The sequence below is a fragment of the Mauremys mutica genome, chromosome 3 (assembly GCF_020497125.1).
Source record: "Mauremys mutica isolate MM-2020 ecotype Southern chromosome 3, ASM2049712v1, whole genome shotgun sequence".
Lineage (NCBI taxonomy): Eukaryota > Metazoa > Chordata > Testudines > Geoemydidae > Mauremys > Mauremys mutica.
In genome coordinates, this window is record NC_059074.1 from 42,873,984 (window position 1) to 42,889,352 (window position 15,369).

At 40.7% G+C, this 15,369-nt stretch overlaps 1 long non-coding RNA gene across 1 annotated transcript; it reads right to left on the reverse strand.

Annotated features, from left to right (window-relative positions):
• Positions 1 to 406: 406 nt before the first annotated feature.
• LOC123366994 lies at positions 407 to 13,403 on the reverse strand. The gene is made up of 4 exons (XR_006578258.1): positions 12,695 to 13,403; positions 9,205 to 9,262; positions 5,700 to 5,811; positions 407 to 914 (listed from the first exon to the last, which is right to left on the reverse strand). It is a non-coding gene; the product is annotated as an uncharacterized LOC123366994 (long non-coding RNA).
• Positions 13,404 to 15,369: the final 1,966 nt, after the last annotated feature.

Sequence of the window (15,369 nt, forward strand, 5' to 3'; positions counted from 1 at the left end):
TGAATTAGGCTCTCTGGCTTCTTGCAGCACATAGACAGTGATAGGGCCACACCCAGCTGCAGCCACAGACTGAAATCAACTCTGTGTGAGAGGACTTACCCTGCACTCATGTGCACACCCCTTTTGGGAGATAAACCCAAAGGTATATTGTCTTCTGCTGTACAGAAAAATCTGCATAGCACAAGCTCATAAAAAATTGCCCTCTTCCTCAATGTGAAGAGAGATATGCACACCTTCTTGCCTCTTCAGTTAGAAATCACACAAACTGGGTTTAATAATAAACAAAACAGTTTTTATTAACTGTAAAAGGCAGATTTTAAGTGGTTAAAGGGATAGCAAATAGAACAAAGCAGATTACTAAGCAAATAAAACAAAACACACAGAGTAAGCTTGATTTACTAAGGAAATTGGCTACAAATAGACATTTCTCACCCTAAATATTGTCACAGGCATATTACAGAGAGTCTTAAAGGCCAGCTGCACTGGCCTGCAGCTTGAAACTTCAGGTATTATTACGCACAAGCTAAATGCCCTACCAGCCTGGGTTCAACTCTTCTGCCCTCAGTTCAGTTCTTGCTTCCAGGTGTTTCCCCAGTGTCTCTTTGGCCGGGGAGGCAGAGGAAAACCACGATGATGTCACTCCCCTACCTTATATAGCTTTTGTGTATGGTGGGAACCCTTTGTCTTCCAGTGGAAAAACACTGGCATTCCAACAGGGGGAGGGGTCTCTAGTACCAGGTGGCTCAGTCACATGTTTCAGCAGGTTCATTGCAATCGTTACTCATAGGCTGTCTGGAGCATCCACAGGAAGACTAAGCTCTTTCACAGTCCATTGTCTTTGCTGATGGGCCATCAGACCTGTCTGGCTTTTCACTGTTGTACCTGAAGGGCTAGTTGTGGGTGTCACCCCAAACCTAAAATACAGATGCATTTAAAATACAGATACATGCTTAATATTCTTAACTTTAGATTCAGAAATTATACAGGCATACAAACGTCCTTACTTCAGATTCTCAAATGATACAGGCATACACATTTGATAATCACATTAAATAAATCATAACCTTTCCAATGATATCTTACAGGAGCCATCTTGCATAGAGTATATCTCAGTTATGCCATATCCATATCATAAGCATATTTCCATAAATAATATGGAGTGTAACGTCACACCCGATAATCAACTAATTTCTTTTTGTCTTTAAGTCAGTGAAACACTCTCTTTATTAAAAAGGAGTATTGTCTGAATAAGGAGAGTAGTTTCAACCCCCCAAAACTGAGTGTATTTAGTAGACAATGTGTAACTGAGAAGAATTTTACCAAAGCTGGAAAATACGTTTTATGGTTATCAATAGGTAAGCATGAATTTTGGGAGGGCTATAAATCTCTTCTATTTTACTAAGCAATTTTTAACATTAAAGTCATATTTAACAGTTTTCATAATTTTATGAGAGAGCTATAGGCTTTTTCCAGACACAATAGAATGGAGCCTTTTGGGAGCATCCAGAAAATCATTAAACTTATAAAGGTTCATTGAATAACTGAGTATTTAATAATTATAGCAAACACCTTAAATTGTACTCCAAGATGTACTGGAAGCTGGTACAGGTAATGGAACACAGAAATAATGCATTACTGTAAGAATCACCACTTAATATGCAGCTGTTTCTGTACAAGCAAATTTTTGAAAAATTCCCAGGACAAAAATGCAGGATAATAAATGGAGACAAATTGTTAATCTGTTACTGTTGTTCCCACTTGTGTGCATGTGGTAATAAAATGGTTAATATGTATTTACCACTGTCCTCTACTGGATACCATCAGAAACTCAGTTCAGCTGCATGCCCTATGGCCTAAGTTATTATGAATCAAAGGAGATTCTCCTTTGGCTCAGGTGTTAGTGCCTTTACTTTTTAGTAGCATGGCCTGGGTTCTATCAAGTAGTGCCATCACAGAATTCCAAATGACAAGTGGGTGTGAAGTCATGGGTGGTCAAAGACAAGTTGTCCTGCTTTACTTCTCTTTATGTCTCCTCTCCCTCCCCCACCCACCATCTGTTTATCTTCTCTTTCAGGGTGACTTTCCATGTCCATGCTCTCCACTTTCAGTTACCATCCAACATCATCTGTGAAACACTTCTATTCAGGAAAGTGGCTCTAATCTTTCTTGTCAACTCCCATGCTAGTTGTACCACAGAAAGGAGATGGTAGGACAGAGTAAACTGCCACCTATTAAGGGATATCTGATGTTGGACAAATACCTCCTGTCATAGGTTTCACCCCCACTCTGAACCTTAGAGTATGGATATGGGGACCTGCATGTGAACCTCCTAAGCTTAATTACCAGCTTAGATCAATAGGCCGCCACCACTCCCAAGGACTAACTTCCTTCCCTGGGTAGTCTTGAGAGACCCCTTCACCAATTTCCTGGTGAACACTGATCCAACCCCTTGGGTCTTATTACAAGGAGAATTTAACCATCCCCCCTCCTTTCCCCCACCAATTCCTGGTGAGTCCAGATCCAGTCCCCTTGGATCTTAACAACAGGGAAAAATCAATCAGGTTCTTAAAAAGAAGGCTTTTAATTAAAGAAAAGAAAGGTAAAAGAAAAAAAACCTCTGGGAGATAGCATACAAGCTGATCTCACAGACAACAGATTTAAAACACAGGATGTTCCCCTGGGCAAAAACTTAGTATACACAAGAATACTGAATTTGATGCCAAGACAAATTACAAAAAGAAAATAAACATAAACCTATTTATTCTTTTCTAAAACTTACTACTCTGATAAGAGGCTGGTTCCTTGATCTTTTCCACTCTGGCTGAAACTGAAACCGACTCTAAACAAAGGAAACTTCCCTCCTTCCTTTTGAAACATCTTGTTCCCCCATTGGTTCCTCTGGTCAGGTGTCAGCTAGGCTAGGTGAACTTCTTAACCCTTTACAGGTAAAAGAGGCAGTAACCCTTAACTATCTGTTTATGACACCTCCTTATTAGTGCTAAAACATTACCTTTTTTCAATGAAGTTATGGTGGTTTGCTATGACAGAACAAGATACATAACTGAAAATGCCGATTGCCCTTACATGGACTGTCGAGCATACTGGAAGCAATTTTGCATTAGGCCTGAGCTTTTGGCTACTCAACCAGGCAGTATTCCATGACTTCAAGGGACTATAAGAAGACATTTTATAAGCCTTCTGTCAGGTGGTGTTGGAAAAAACAAGGGCTGGGCTCAATATCTAGATATTCCTCTTAACATTAACAAACAGAACTGGATCAAGCCCACACCCAGAAATCTGGGAAAACTAAACACCACTGCTGGATGCCTCTAAGACAGAAATACTTCCATACTCATAAGCACTGAGTCTAACAAAATACACCTTTTAATAAAAGTGAGAGGGAACTCAGCATTAATTAGGGAAAACACCACAACAATAATTGAAAAGTATGCAAGACACCCACCTCACAGTATCTTGGGCAGGTGTCCTTTGCCTCTCCCCTCTCCCTCCACTGCACCCCACTCATAGTTGGTTGTCTGAAGTCAGCAAAGTCTCAAAATTCAGGGGTACATGCATGTGGGTTCACCTCCCACCCCTGAAAGGCGGTGAGGGCTGAGCAATGCCTCTGGTACTGCTGTTGTCTGCTGCTGCTCACTGCTGCCTCTAGCTGAGGGCATGGCTACATTTGCAAATGTAGAGTGCCGTGAGTTAAACCAGCCCTCGGAGAGTGCAGTAGGGAAAGCAGTGCAGTGTGTTCACCCTGTCAGATTCAAGCACACTGGCATAGCCACATTTAGAAGCTCTTGCAACACCACAGAGAGCAGTGCATTGTAGTAGCTATCCCAGCATGCAAGTGGCTGCAATGTGCTTTTAAATGGGAGTGGGGTGGGGTGGAGTGTGACAGGGAGTGTGTTGTGTGTATGTGGGGGGAGAGAAAGTGGGTTTTGGGTGGGCGGAGAGCTTGTCAGCATGCTGTCTTGTAAGTTCAGACAAGAGTGGCCACTTGACTTAAGCGGATTATGGGACGTTTCCAGAGGCCGATCAGAGCACAGTAATGCAATACCTCTTTCACACTGATGCTGGGGCATTTCACCCAAGGCGCAGCAAGTGTTATGCTTCTCATGCAGGTGGATTACCAGGAGCACTCCAGCTGCAGAGTTCAGGCACTCTAAGTGCCTTGCCAGTGTAGATGGGTTGTAAGTTAGAGCGCCTGGGGCTGCTTTAAAGTGCTGTAACTTGCAAGTGTAGGCAAGCCCTGAGATGCTGTGTTCTGTTATGCCACCATTTAGCCCAGTTCTTAGTGATTTCACCAGGCAATGAGGGACCTTGCTACTGAAACTTCTGCATTGTCTTTCAGGGCAATACTGTTTCCACACCAGGTTTAAGGTTCAGCCCCCTATACCGGCTCATCAGTGATTTCAGTGCTAGTGATCACTGAGCAGAAACAAGGACACTCAGTTGAGTCTGATCAGTTCTATTTTGCAACAAACTCTGGATAAGGAGGGTCAAATGGTATCTAAGTGTATGTCTACACTATGAAATTAGGTTGATTTAATGTCATTTTTTTATAAATCAATTTGATACAGTCAGTTGTGTGTGTCCCCACTTAAGACCATTAAGATCATTAAGTCAGTGGAGTGCATCCACAGTACCGAGGCTAGCGTCGACTTTCGCAGCATTGCACTGTGGGTAGCTATCCCACAGTTCCCACAGTCTCTGCTGCCCATTGGCATTCTGGGTTGTGCTCCCAATGCCTGATGGGGCAAAAACATTGTCGTGGGTGGTTCTGGGTACATGTTGTCAGGCCCCCCTCCCTCCCTTTCTCCCTCCCTCCATGAAAGCAACAGCAAAAAATTGTTCCTCGCCTTTTTTCCTGGGTTACCCGTGCAGACGACATTCCATGGCAAACATGGAGCCCGCTCAGCTCATCGTCACCGTACGTCTCCTGGGTGCTGCTGGCAGATGCAGCACTGCAGTGCTTACACAGCAGCAACTCCTTGCCTTTGCAAGTTAGCAAAGACGGTTAGCTACTGTACCATCTACTGCTGTCTCCTTGCTCCTCCTGGCCAGCCTCAGTTAGGTTGGTCGGGGGCTCCTGGGCAGACATGGGTGCTCCTGGCCAGCCTTGGTGAGGTCGGTCATGGGCACCTGGACATAAATGGGAGTGACTCCAGGTCATTCCCTTCTTTAAGTTTCATCTAATGGAGATTCAGTCCTGCCTGGAATATCAGGCAAGTCTACTAAAGAACCAGAGAGGCAAATGGCCACTCCAGGTCAGAGCCCCAGACATCCCGCAGAAACGATGAGCTGCATGCCATTCTAGGGGGTGCCCTATAACTACCCCACCCCTGTGCTTCCCTCTTCCCCCATCCCTCCTGGGCTACCTTGGCATGAATTTGAAACAATGACTTTATTGCCTCTGCAAGCGGAGATCAAAGGGGTGAGGGGAGGGCGGTTGGCTTACAGGGAAGTAGAGTGAACCAAGGGGGCAGGTTTTCATCAAGGAGAAACAAACAGAACTTTCACACCATAGCCTGGCCAGTCATGAAACTTGTTTTCAAAGCTTCTCTGATGCGCAGCGCACCCTGCTGTGCTCTGCTAACCACCCTGATGCCTGGCTGCCCTTAATCATTTTGTCTTTTAGATTGGAGTTCTGATAGCACAGATTCATCTCCCCATACAGTGATCAGATCCATTACCTTCCGTTTGGTCCATGCTGGAGCTCTTTTGCGATTCTGGGACTCCATGGTCACCTGTGCTGATGAGCTCTGAATGGTCACCTGTGCTGGTCAGCTCGCCACGGTGGCCAAACTGGAAATGAAATTCAAAAGTTCGTGGGGCTTTTCCTGTCTACCTGGCCAGTGCATCTGAGTTGAGCGGTCACAATGGAGCACTCTGGGATAGCTCCCGGAGACCAATACCCTCAAATTGCATCCACACCACCCCAAATTCAACCTATCAGGGTCGATTTCAGCGCTAATCCCCTCATCAGGGAGGAGTACAGAAATTGATTTTAAGAGCCCTTTAAGTCGACAAAAATGGCTTTGTCATGTGGACGGGTGTGTGCAGGGTTAAATTGATCTAACACTGCTAAATTCGACCTAAACTCATAGTATAGACCAGGGCTAGGACTCTTTAAACACAGTCTATATCACCAAATAGGAACATGTGTCCCTACCCCCATCTGACTTTCACTTGGATTTGGCATCACTATCCCTGCTTAGCAAGTGAAGTTAAAATTAGGATGACCCCCCCCTTAAGTCATTTTAGGTACAGTTCTGCTGCCTTTTAATCAGACAGTAAAGATAACAACATTTCATTACTCTGGCATTTAAGACTAACATTAATTTTAGCCCCAAACCAGCCAAAACTGATCACTTTGGCAAAATTGGTCTGTCTGTTGATCACCTAGGCAAAGTAGGTATGTCTATGCAAATACAGTCTACTCCTGAGGTCTCATCCCCCAGTTTGTCAGTAGAAGTCAGGGAAGAGATCATTCAGACTGGATTTCATCCACATTCATGTACATTGTACTTCAGCTGGCATCTGACCCAGGCACTGGGAAAGCAAAAGCTGCTTCTTCAAAAGTAGCCAGGAGGAGCATAATGTAGCAAATTTCCCCTTGTGCTCTCTGCGGTATTTTATCTGTATTTGCACTACATAGACAGATATCTCAGAGACATTTCCCTCTCCTGTTAAACTGGACATTTACCCCACAATGCTCTGGACAGAAGCAAGCCCACAGTTTATCCTACAGCATTTTAAATTAAAACTAAATTACATAAAAACATGAAGACACACGAGCATTTGCGTAGCCCCGCAACTGGATTTCCATGCACATGCATACACAGCTTGTCAAAGTTTGGCCTAGAATGCTTGCACATCCAGGACTTAGAGGTTAGGAAGGTCCTTGGATGTCCATATCAATTGAATAAACACTGAACTGTTTCACCTTAGGAAAATAATCAATAATCAGTATTTCTGAGGAACATCACATAGAATTTATCTTGATATTGCACAAGGGCTGACATCAGAGCAGTCTACAGCCTGAGAATTTCTCTAGACTATGATTGGCAAATGACAGTGTATTAATATTTTTTCTCTCCTCTGGTGTTACAGAAAATAACTTTTTATTCTGAGACATAGGGCAGGAAGGGGAGAGAGACCACATTTTCCTATTACAGTAGCCATGGCTGCAAGCATTATATTTATTTTATGTATTCATTAATAATCAGATAGCAGGGAGGATGAAAGGCGTTAAACATTTGTATTAATCACATTGCCTGGCTGACTTTTGACTCCTACATTGACATGTTATAAAGTACTATATATATTTTTTTCATTCAAAATTAATACTAGATACGGTGTTTTAAATTTTGAAGGTAGCTCATACTTTTAGCCTTGCTCTATTCCTTCCATCCATTTGTGAACTCTCTATCATTATCTTTTGTCTTCTAGATCAAAAGGCTACATACATTTGCATTGACATATAGTGTCTTGTGCCAGTGTTCTTTTGGGTTTACTTTAGAAGCCTTGCAATTCAACTTTTTGTCTAGTACAAAATCATACTTACAGTCCTAGCACCTGGATTATGTATGATCATCTAAAATAATATGTCTCCTTTCTCTGTTGGAAAACAATACACTTTCCACCCCTCAATCTAACTAAAGCTGCAGGGAACTAATTAGAGGAGTCATCACAGACAAAATATGCATCTTAAATGCTTAAAGATGTATGTTTCTTTCTTACCATTAGACCTAATGTCAATGATGTAGGCATTACTTACTAGGAAATGAAATGTGAAAGAAAACACTTATACTTAACAGAATGAGGTGGGAAACAATTACAAGTGTTGACTCTAATATAAATATTATTGAAAATTATAGGAGAGCAAAATTTGTCAGTAACCAGCTCTTAGTCCTTTAGTGTTATATTAGCTCTGTTATTTTAACACTGTTGAGAAATGTAATGCATCTAAGGCATGAAACAGCAGGTCCCTTCTAAATACCAAAGGAAATGTATTATGCAGTACAAATGATAAATATTTGTACAAATACCAGGATGTTCTTGGCAAAGCTACCATTAATTCATACTGTATAGACATTGGTTTTCCCCAGTGTCACTATAATAGGAAAAGGAATATTGTAACAAATAGGGGGATGCCATATATTACATGAGAACAGTAGCCTTCAGGCAGGCTCGATATTGCTGGATCCCTTGTCATCTAGTGCAACACCATAATATTAATAATGAAGGTTTGGTAAGCTGTTTTAAGTGCTACATGGAGATTACTAAGCACCTCAAAAGATGTGTTCAGCAGTTTGCCTATCAGGATGGATCTCAAGTAGCAAGAGCCAGCCCTGTTTTACAAGAAATTGTAGACGTGTCAGAATGCAAGCTAGTATCAATATGTAAACTTGAAGAACATAAGAACAGCCATCCTGGGTCCATCTAGCTCATATCCTATCTTCAAACAGTGGCCAATGCCAGGTGCTTCACAGGGAATGAATAAAACAGGTAATAATCAAGTGATCCATCCTGTCGCCCATTCCCAGCTTCTGGCAAAATTTTTCCTTCCATATATATTACCAGTAATGCTGGGTACTTTTGTTTAGGGGAGTATTTTCAAGAGTACATAAGTCACTTATGAGCATTTTCAAGAGTACATAAGTCACTTATGAGCACAAGTATGATTCAAAGTCAGAGACTTGTGCTACTTAATCACTTAGTTACCTGTGAAAGTCCCACCCTTAGTCTACAAAAGGACAAAATTTAGCATCTTTTCTTTCAGTTTGGTGTTGGTTGATATAGGCACAACTTCCATCTGTACTATATTATCATCCAGTTGTAACAGTTTGGCTCACTTTGGCACAAGCCCACCAAATTTGTTAGTTGTTATAAAAGAGTTTGAAACAAACATAATTAAATGTTAAGATTTTCAAACTTTTCTGTCAAATTGATCTTCGGTTTAAGTGGTCAGTATAAGCAGCTCCATGGAACATGTCAAAGACTTTCCTGTTTTCATTTTTACTCTCATCTCCAGACTTCTCCAAGTTTGTTTCCATGGCAGTGCTGAAAGGCTCTTTTTCCATTTTCCACAGATCGTTGAAAACCTATTTTGATCTCTTTCTGGAGAGCACAATAATTTTGGAATCAAGAAATGAAAAATATGGTGAGTTTTCCCATAAAACATGATTGCTTAACTTTTCTATTCTTGATTGATGTTACTAAAGAGCTGAATGAACTCAGTCTCAGTCAGCAGCTGCAGAGAAAAAACAGGACATTATACACATCAGTGCAGAAAATTCAATTAAAGTGAAATTTGGTTAACAAATAATTTTTATTTTTTTTTAAATAAAGCCGTGTTAGTCTGTATCCGCAAAAAGAACAGGAGTACTTGTGGCACCTTAGAGACTAACACATTTATTTGAGCATAAGCTTTTGTTGGCTACAGCCCACTTCATCGGATGCATGCAGTGGAAAATACAGTAGGAAGATATATACATACACAGAGAACATGAAACAATGGGTGTTACCATACACACTCTAATGAGAGTGATCAGTTAAGGTGAGCTATTACCAGCAGGAGAGAAAAAAACTTTTTGTAGTGGTAATCAAAATGGTCCATTTGCAGCAGTTGACAAGAAGTTGTGAGGAACAGTGTGTGTGGGGGGGAGGGGGAAATAAACATGGGGAAATAGTTTTACTTTGTGTAATGACCCATCCACTCCCAGTCTTTATTCAAGCCTAATTTAATGGTGTCCAGTTTGCAAATTAATTCCAATTCAGCAGTCTCTTGTTGGAGTCTGTTTTTGAAGTTTTTTGTTGTAATATTGTGACTTTTATGTCTGTAATCGAGTGGCCAAGGAGATTGAAGGTTCTCCAACTGGTTTTTGAATGTTATAATTCTTGACGTCTGATTTGTGTCCATTTATTCTTTTACATAGAGACTGTCCAGTTTGGCCAATGTACATGGCAGAAAGGTATTGCTGGCCATACTGTACAAGATAAAAAATACAAGATAAAATTGGCAATACTGTAGGCCTCTGGCATAATATCGAGTTAAGAATTTTCACCACCATGCCCATAACATATGTTAAGATTTTTTTTCCATACAGTGCTTGATAATGATGAGCAACAAAGCTTTGACTCCAAGCATAACAGGTGCTCCATCTGTTTTTATGGATCACCATTAATGTTCTTATTGACAATATTCCCTCTTCTTTTCATCTTCAGCAGTAATGTGCAGTTTTCAAACACCAGAGGCACGAGTGTCACCAAGTGAGCCATTTTAGTCATGGTTGTCAATTTGGCCAATTGGAAAGAAAAAAAAATTGTTCTTATTTCAGATCACTTCTATGTGTTGACAAACTTCTTGTGACAATGATTTGACTCACATGGCCACTATAGTAGCACCCAGATGATGTAATTAATGTAGATATAATTCCTTGGTCTTAAAAAAAGACAACAAAACAAAACCAATCCCAAGACTGTTCTGTCTCATTCATTGAATCTGGAAAACTCCAGGAGTAATTCCTATGCTAAGTACTTTAAAATTTACAAAAGTTTCTGTATATTGAAGGAAGAAAATATTTTCAAGTTCTTTTTAAAGAAAAAAAAGAAGAGGATTTTGCAGTTCTATGTGAGCATTTTAAAGGTCTATAACATTGAAAGAAAACTTCTTGATGTGTTGTGAGAGAATGATTCTTGCTCTGTCCTTACTTCTTTTGGTATTGTAACTTAAAATGTCACCATGTCACATTAATTGTAATAATCAATTACTAGTTTTTTTTAGGAGAAGTGGAAGGGCCTACCCCTTCATGTCAATCCACCTTGTATTTCTGCACATGAAATCTTGTAGGTACAAATCATTTCTATCTGCAATTTTCCGCACTCTACCTTGTATACACAAATGATAGAATTTATCCTTGCAAAAAAGGGACACCCTCACACCCAAAATACCGAACATACTCACCTGGGATGTGGAAGGACAAGTTTAAAGCCCCTGCTTATGCGAACAGTTCCCACCTGTAGCTCCAGGGAAACCTGGCTAGCAAGCTCTCATCATGAATTATACAGCATACACAGTCCACCCAGGGTACCTTCACTATGTGCATTTATTATTGCTTCTTCCTATGCTCCACAAACAACATCATATAGCAGCAGGTGGTTAGAGGCTTCATTCTGCTCCTTTTATACTGCTTGTTTTCTTCCCTAGATTCTCCAGCTGGTGAACTAATTACTTCCTTAGCACATCAGGCTCCTTACAAGTACAAGCAATGCCGTCTATGCTTTCAAACCCAGTCAAGTTACCTAACTCCCTCCCACTCTAACCACACCTGGGTGATCTAAATGACCAGGGTGCTAGTCTCCAAAGGCCCTATTTGTATCATCTTCATCTTCTTTTGATCTTCTGTCAATGACATCGGCTCCTGTATATTTTTCCTGATACAGCCTATCCAAAGACAAACTGACTCTCACCCCTCCTTTCTCTGGCTGACAGATGGATCTTGGACAAGCTTCCCCTTGTGAACAGGTCCCCCCTTTAGCTCCTGGAAGCCCTGGCTAGTAAGCCCCCCCAGTGGTGAATTATACAGTGCTTGCAGATCATCAGGGTACCTTCACCAAGTGTGTTTATCATTGGCTTTTCTTGATGCTCCGCATGCTACACAGTATAATAACATAAATGGAGGTACCTTCCTTTGTATTTGTTTGATTGTTTTTTGGCACAGTAGCCTCATCATATGAGGCTCTGACCACCATTTTTTCCATTCATTTTTAGCCAAATTTTTATATATCCTTTCACTCAGTCAGGTATCATTAAGAAAACATAGCAAGGAGGTTTTTGCAGTATTTCCTCTCCATGATATCCTCTCTTGTCCCTTTAGGGGAAAAATTGATTCCAAGCCAACTCAATTTTTCATAACACAACTTTCTTTCCATAGAATATTGCCCACAATATAGACTGTTTTTGTTCCCTAGGTCAGCCTCTTATATTTGCTTTCTTCCCTGGATTCTCCCACTGGTGAGCTAATTACATGCTTAGTGCATCAGACTCCCTATAGGAGTAAATATTCCCTCCTACCCTTTCAAACCTAGTCAAGCTATCTACCTCCTTCCTAATCTAACCACACCCAGTGTCCTGAGTGAGCTAAGTCTGTATTTCTCAACCTTTTTGACACCAGGAACTAGTTTTCTGCCTTCCTAAACTGTGCCAGGGAGATCTCAGGGACCAGCACTGATCCACAGACTGCTCATTGTGAAACAATGATATAAGTGACCAGGGTGCTGGGCTCCAAATAACTCAATTGGTAGCTACTAACAGCACTCTGTCACACCTCCCCAATGGAGAAATGTTTCATTTTTGTATAAAGTGGAACAGCTCTAGAAGAGATTAACTCTGTAGATCAGGCATATTGAGAGCAGGACTTGGACCTGGTCTCCTACAGCCCAGCAATTATCCTGGCACTTGCTCGCTCAATCTCGTGCTCTCATTCCAAAATTATGTGTTTTGTAATTTGGGAGCTCTGTCTCAATTTCTTTTTTCCCCCCAAGATAAAGAAACAACATACTGAATTTTTAAAACATTCATTTCATTTAAGAAAAGAAATATATATACTGAGAAAAATGAAATATTCCAGTTAATACAAGACTGAGTGCATGCATACATTTGAATATAAAAAGAATGCATTACCTGGCCACAAAGAGAGGCAGTTAGCAGACAGTTTCAGAGGGAGTTGAGAGGCTTTCCTTCCAGGCTCAGCTTTGCAGGTGATTTCAAGATGGCCAGGGATGGAATAGTTGTGGTGACCTGCAACAGATGTGCCATGTTTTCTTACCTGCAAAAGTCAGAAGAGACTTTCTGTGCATGAAGTGCAAGTTGGTGATTGCTGGAGGAGAAGATTCTAGGACTGGATGGGCAAATAGTGAAGCTGAGGAATTCCTAGACAGCCAGGTTCAGGAATCATCAGTACCCTGGGTTCAAAGAAGAAATGCCACTAAGTAGTCGGAGAGAGAGGAAGTCAAAAAGAGGCCTGGCAGTTCATAACCATCAGAGACAAGGAGAAATCTGTGTCCCGCAGAATTAAGGACAATGAGAAGGAGGGCTTTTTTAAGTAGACTAGTAACAGAAAGAATCCTAACTATGGTATTGGTCCATTGCTAGATGGCAATTATAGAATTACAAATAATAATGGATAAAAGGCAGAAGTGTTCAATAAATATTTCTGTTCTGTATTTGGGTAAAAACATGTAGTGTAGTCATATTATATGATAACACTCTTTCCATTCCATTAATATATAATAATGATGTTAAAATGTACCTACTAAAGTTAGATATTTTTAAATCAGAAGGTCCAGATAACTTGCATCCAAGAGTTTATGTTATGCCTGTATTTAAAAAGGATAAATGGGATGACCCAGATAATTATAGGGGACTTGATTAACAAAGAACTACAGAAGGGTCATATAATTAATGCCAATCAAGATGATTTATAGAAAATAGATTCTGTCAAACTAACTTGATACATTTGTTTGATGAGATTACCAGTTTGGTTGATAAAGGTAAGGCATTTGCCTTTGCAGCGCATGATGTTTTGATTAAAAAACTAAAAAAATATATAAAATGAACATGATACACGTTAAATGGATTAAAAACTGGCTAACAGATAATTCTAAAATGTAATTGTAAATGAGAAATCAGTATTGAATAGGTGCATTTTGAGTGGGGTCCTACAGGGATTGGTTCTTGGCCCTACACTATTTAACATTTTTATTAATGATCTGGAAGAAAACATAAAATCATCAATGATAAATTGTGCAAATAACACAACATTTGGGGGAGTGGTGAAGAGGATAGGTATAATGAATGATACAGTGAGATCTGGATCTCCTGGTAAGCTGCCGTCAAGCAAACAATATGTTTTTTAATACAGCTAAATGTAAATATACACCTAGGAACAAAGAATGTAGACCACACTTACAGGATGTGGAACTGTATCCTGGGAAGCAATGACTCTGAAAAAGATTTTGGGTCATGGTGGATAATCAGCTGAACATGAGGTCCCAGTGTAATGCTATGGCCTAAGCGGCTAATGCAGTCCTTGAATGTGCAAACAGGGGAATCTCAAGTACTGGTAGAGAGATTATTTTACCTCTGTATTTGGCACTGGTATAAGGACTGCTGGAATGCTATGTCCAATTCTCGAGTCCACAATTCAAGAAACATGTTGATAAATTTGAGAGGGTTTAGAGAAAAGCCATGATAATGATTAAAGGATTAGAACACATGCCTTATAGGGATAGATTCAAGGATCTCAATATATTTAGTTTAACAAAGAGAAGGTTAAGGGATGACTTGAACCTCTGTTTATCCATTTAGAGTGAACATAATTAGCTTTGTACACAACCTTTGTTGTACAAACGATAACAACTATAGCATCTATTAGCTCCACAGGGTCAAAGGCAAATACCAAATATAGGCAAGGGGCAAAAGAAGGCAACTGAAAAATCCAGAAAATGGAGCTTTGATCTGTGTTGAAGTCTCATCACAGCCACTACTAGAGTAATTAAATGTATTCCACCCCAACAGCAGCAGTTGGTTGTGGCTGGGAACACAGGACGTCCTCCATCCAATAAGATGTCTTCCATTGAGGAGCTGGGGGGAACTGTCTTTATCTCCCTTCAGAGAGCCAGGCAACAGCTTGCTGATCTGCAAGGACTACCGGGTCTCTCTTAGAACTGCAGTTGAAGAAAGGATCAGGACTGCTTTGGGGGATCTTTGCACAGACAGTGCAAGAGCAATGAGCATTAACTGAGATATTGAACTGACCTATAAAAACAGTTCTTACTCTTCCTTCTAAGAATACCAACAGCACTGAATTAAAAGGTTATTTTTAAAAATACAGCAAAGAGTCCTGTGGCACCTTACAGACTAACAGACGTATTGGAGCATGAGCTTTCATGGGTGAATACCCACTTCGTCAGATGCATGTAGTGGAAATTTCCAGAGGCAGGTATAAATATGCAAGCAAGAAGCAGGCTAGAGATAATGAGGTTAGTTCAATCAGGGAGGATGGGGCCCTTTTCTAGCAGTTGAGGTGTGAAAACCAAGGGAGGAGAAACTGCTTTTGTAGTTGGCTAGCCATTCACAGTCTTTGTTTAATCCTGAGCTGATGGTGTCAAATTTGCAGATGAACTGAAGCTCAGCAGTTTCTCTTTGAAGTCTGGTCCTGAGGTTTTTTTGCTGCAGGATGGCTACCTTAAAATCTGCTATTGTGTGTCCAGGGAGATTGAAGTGTTCTCCTACACGTTTTTGTATATTACCATTCCTAATATCTGATTTGTGTCCATTTATCCTTTTATGTAGGG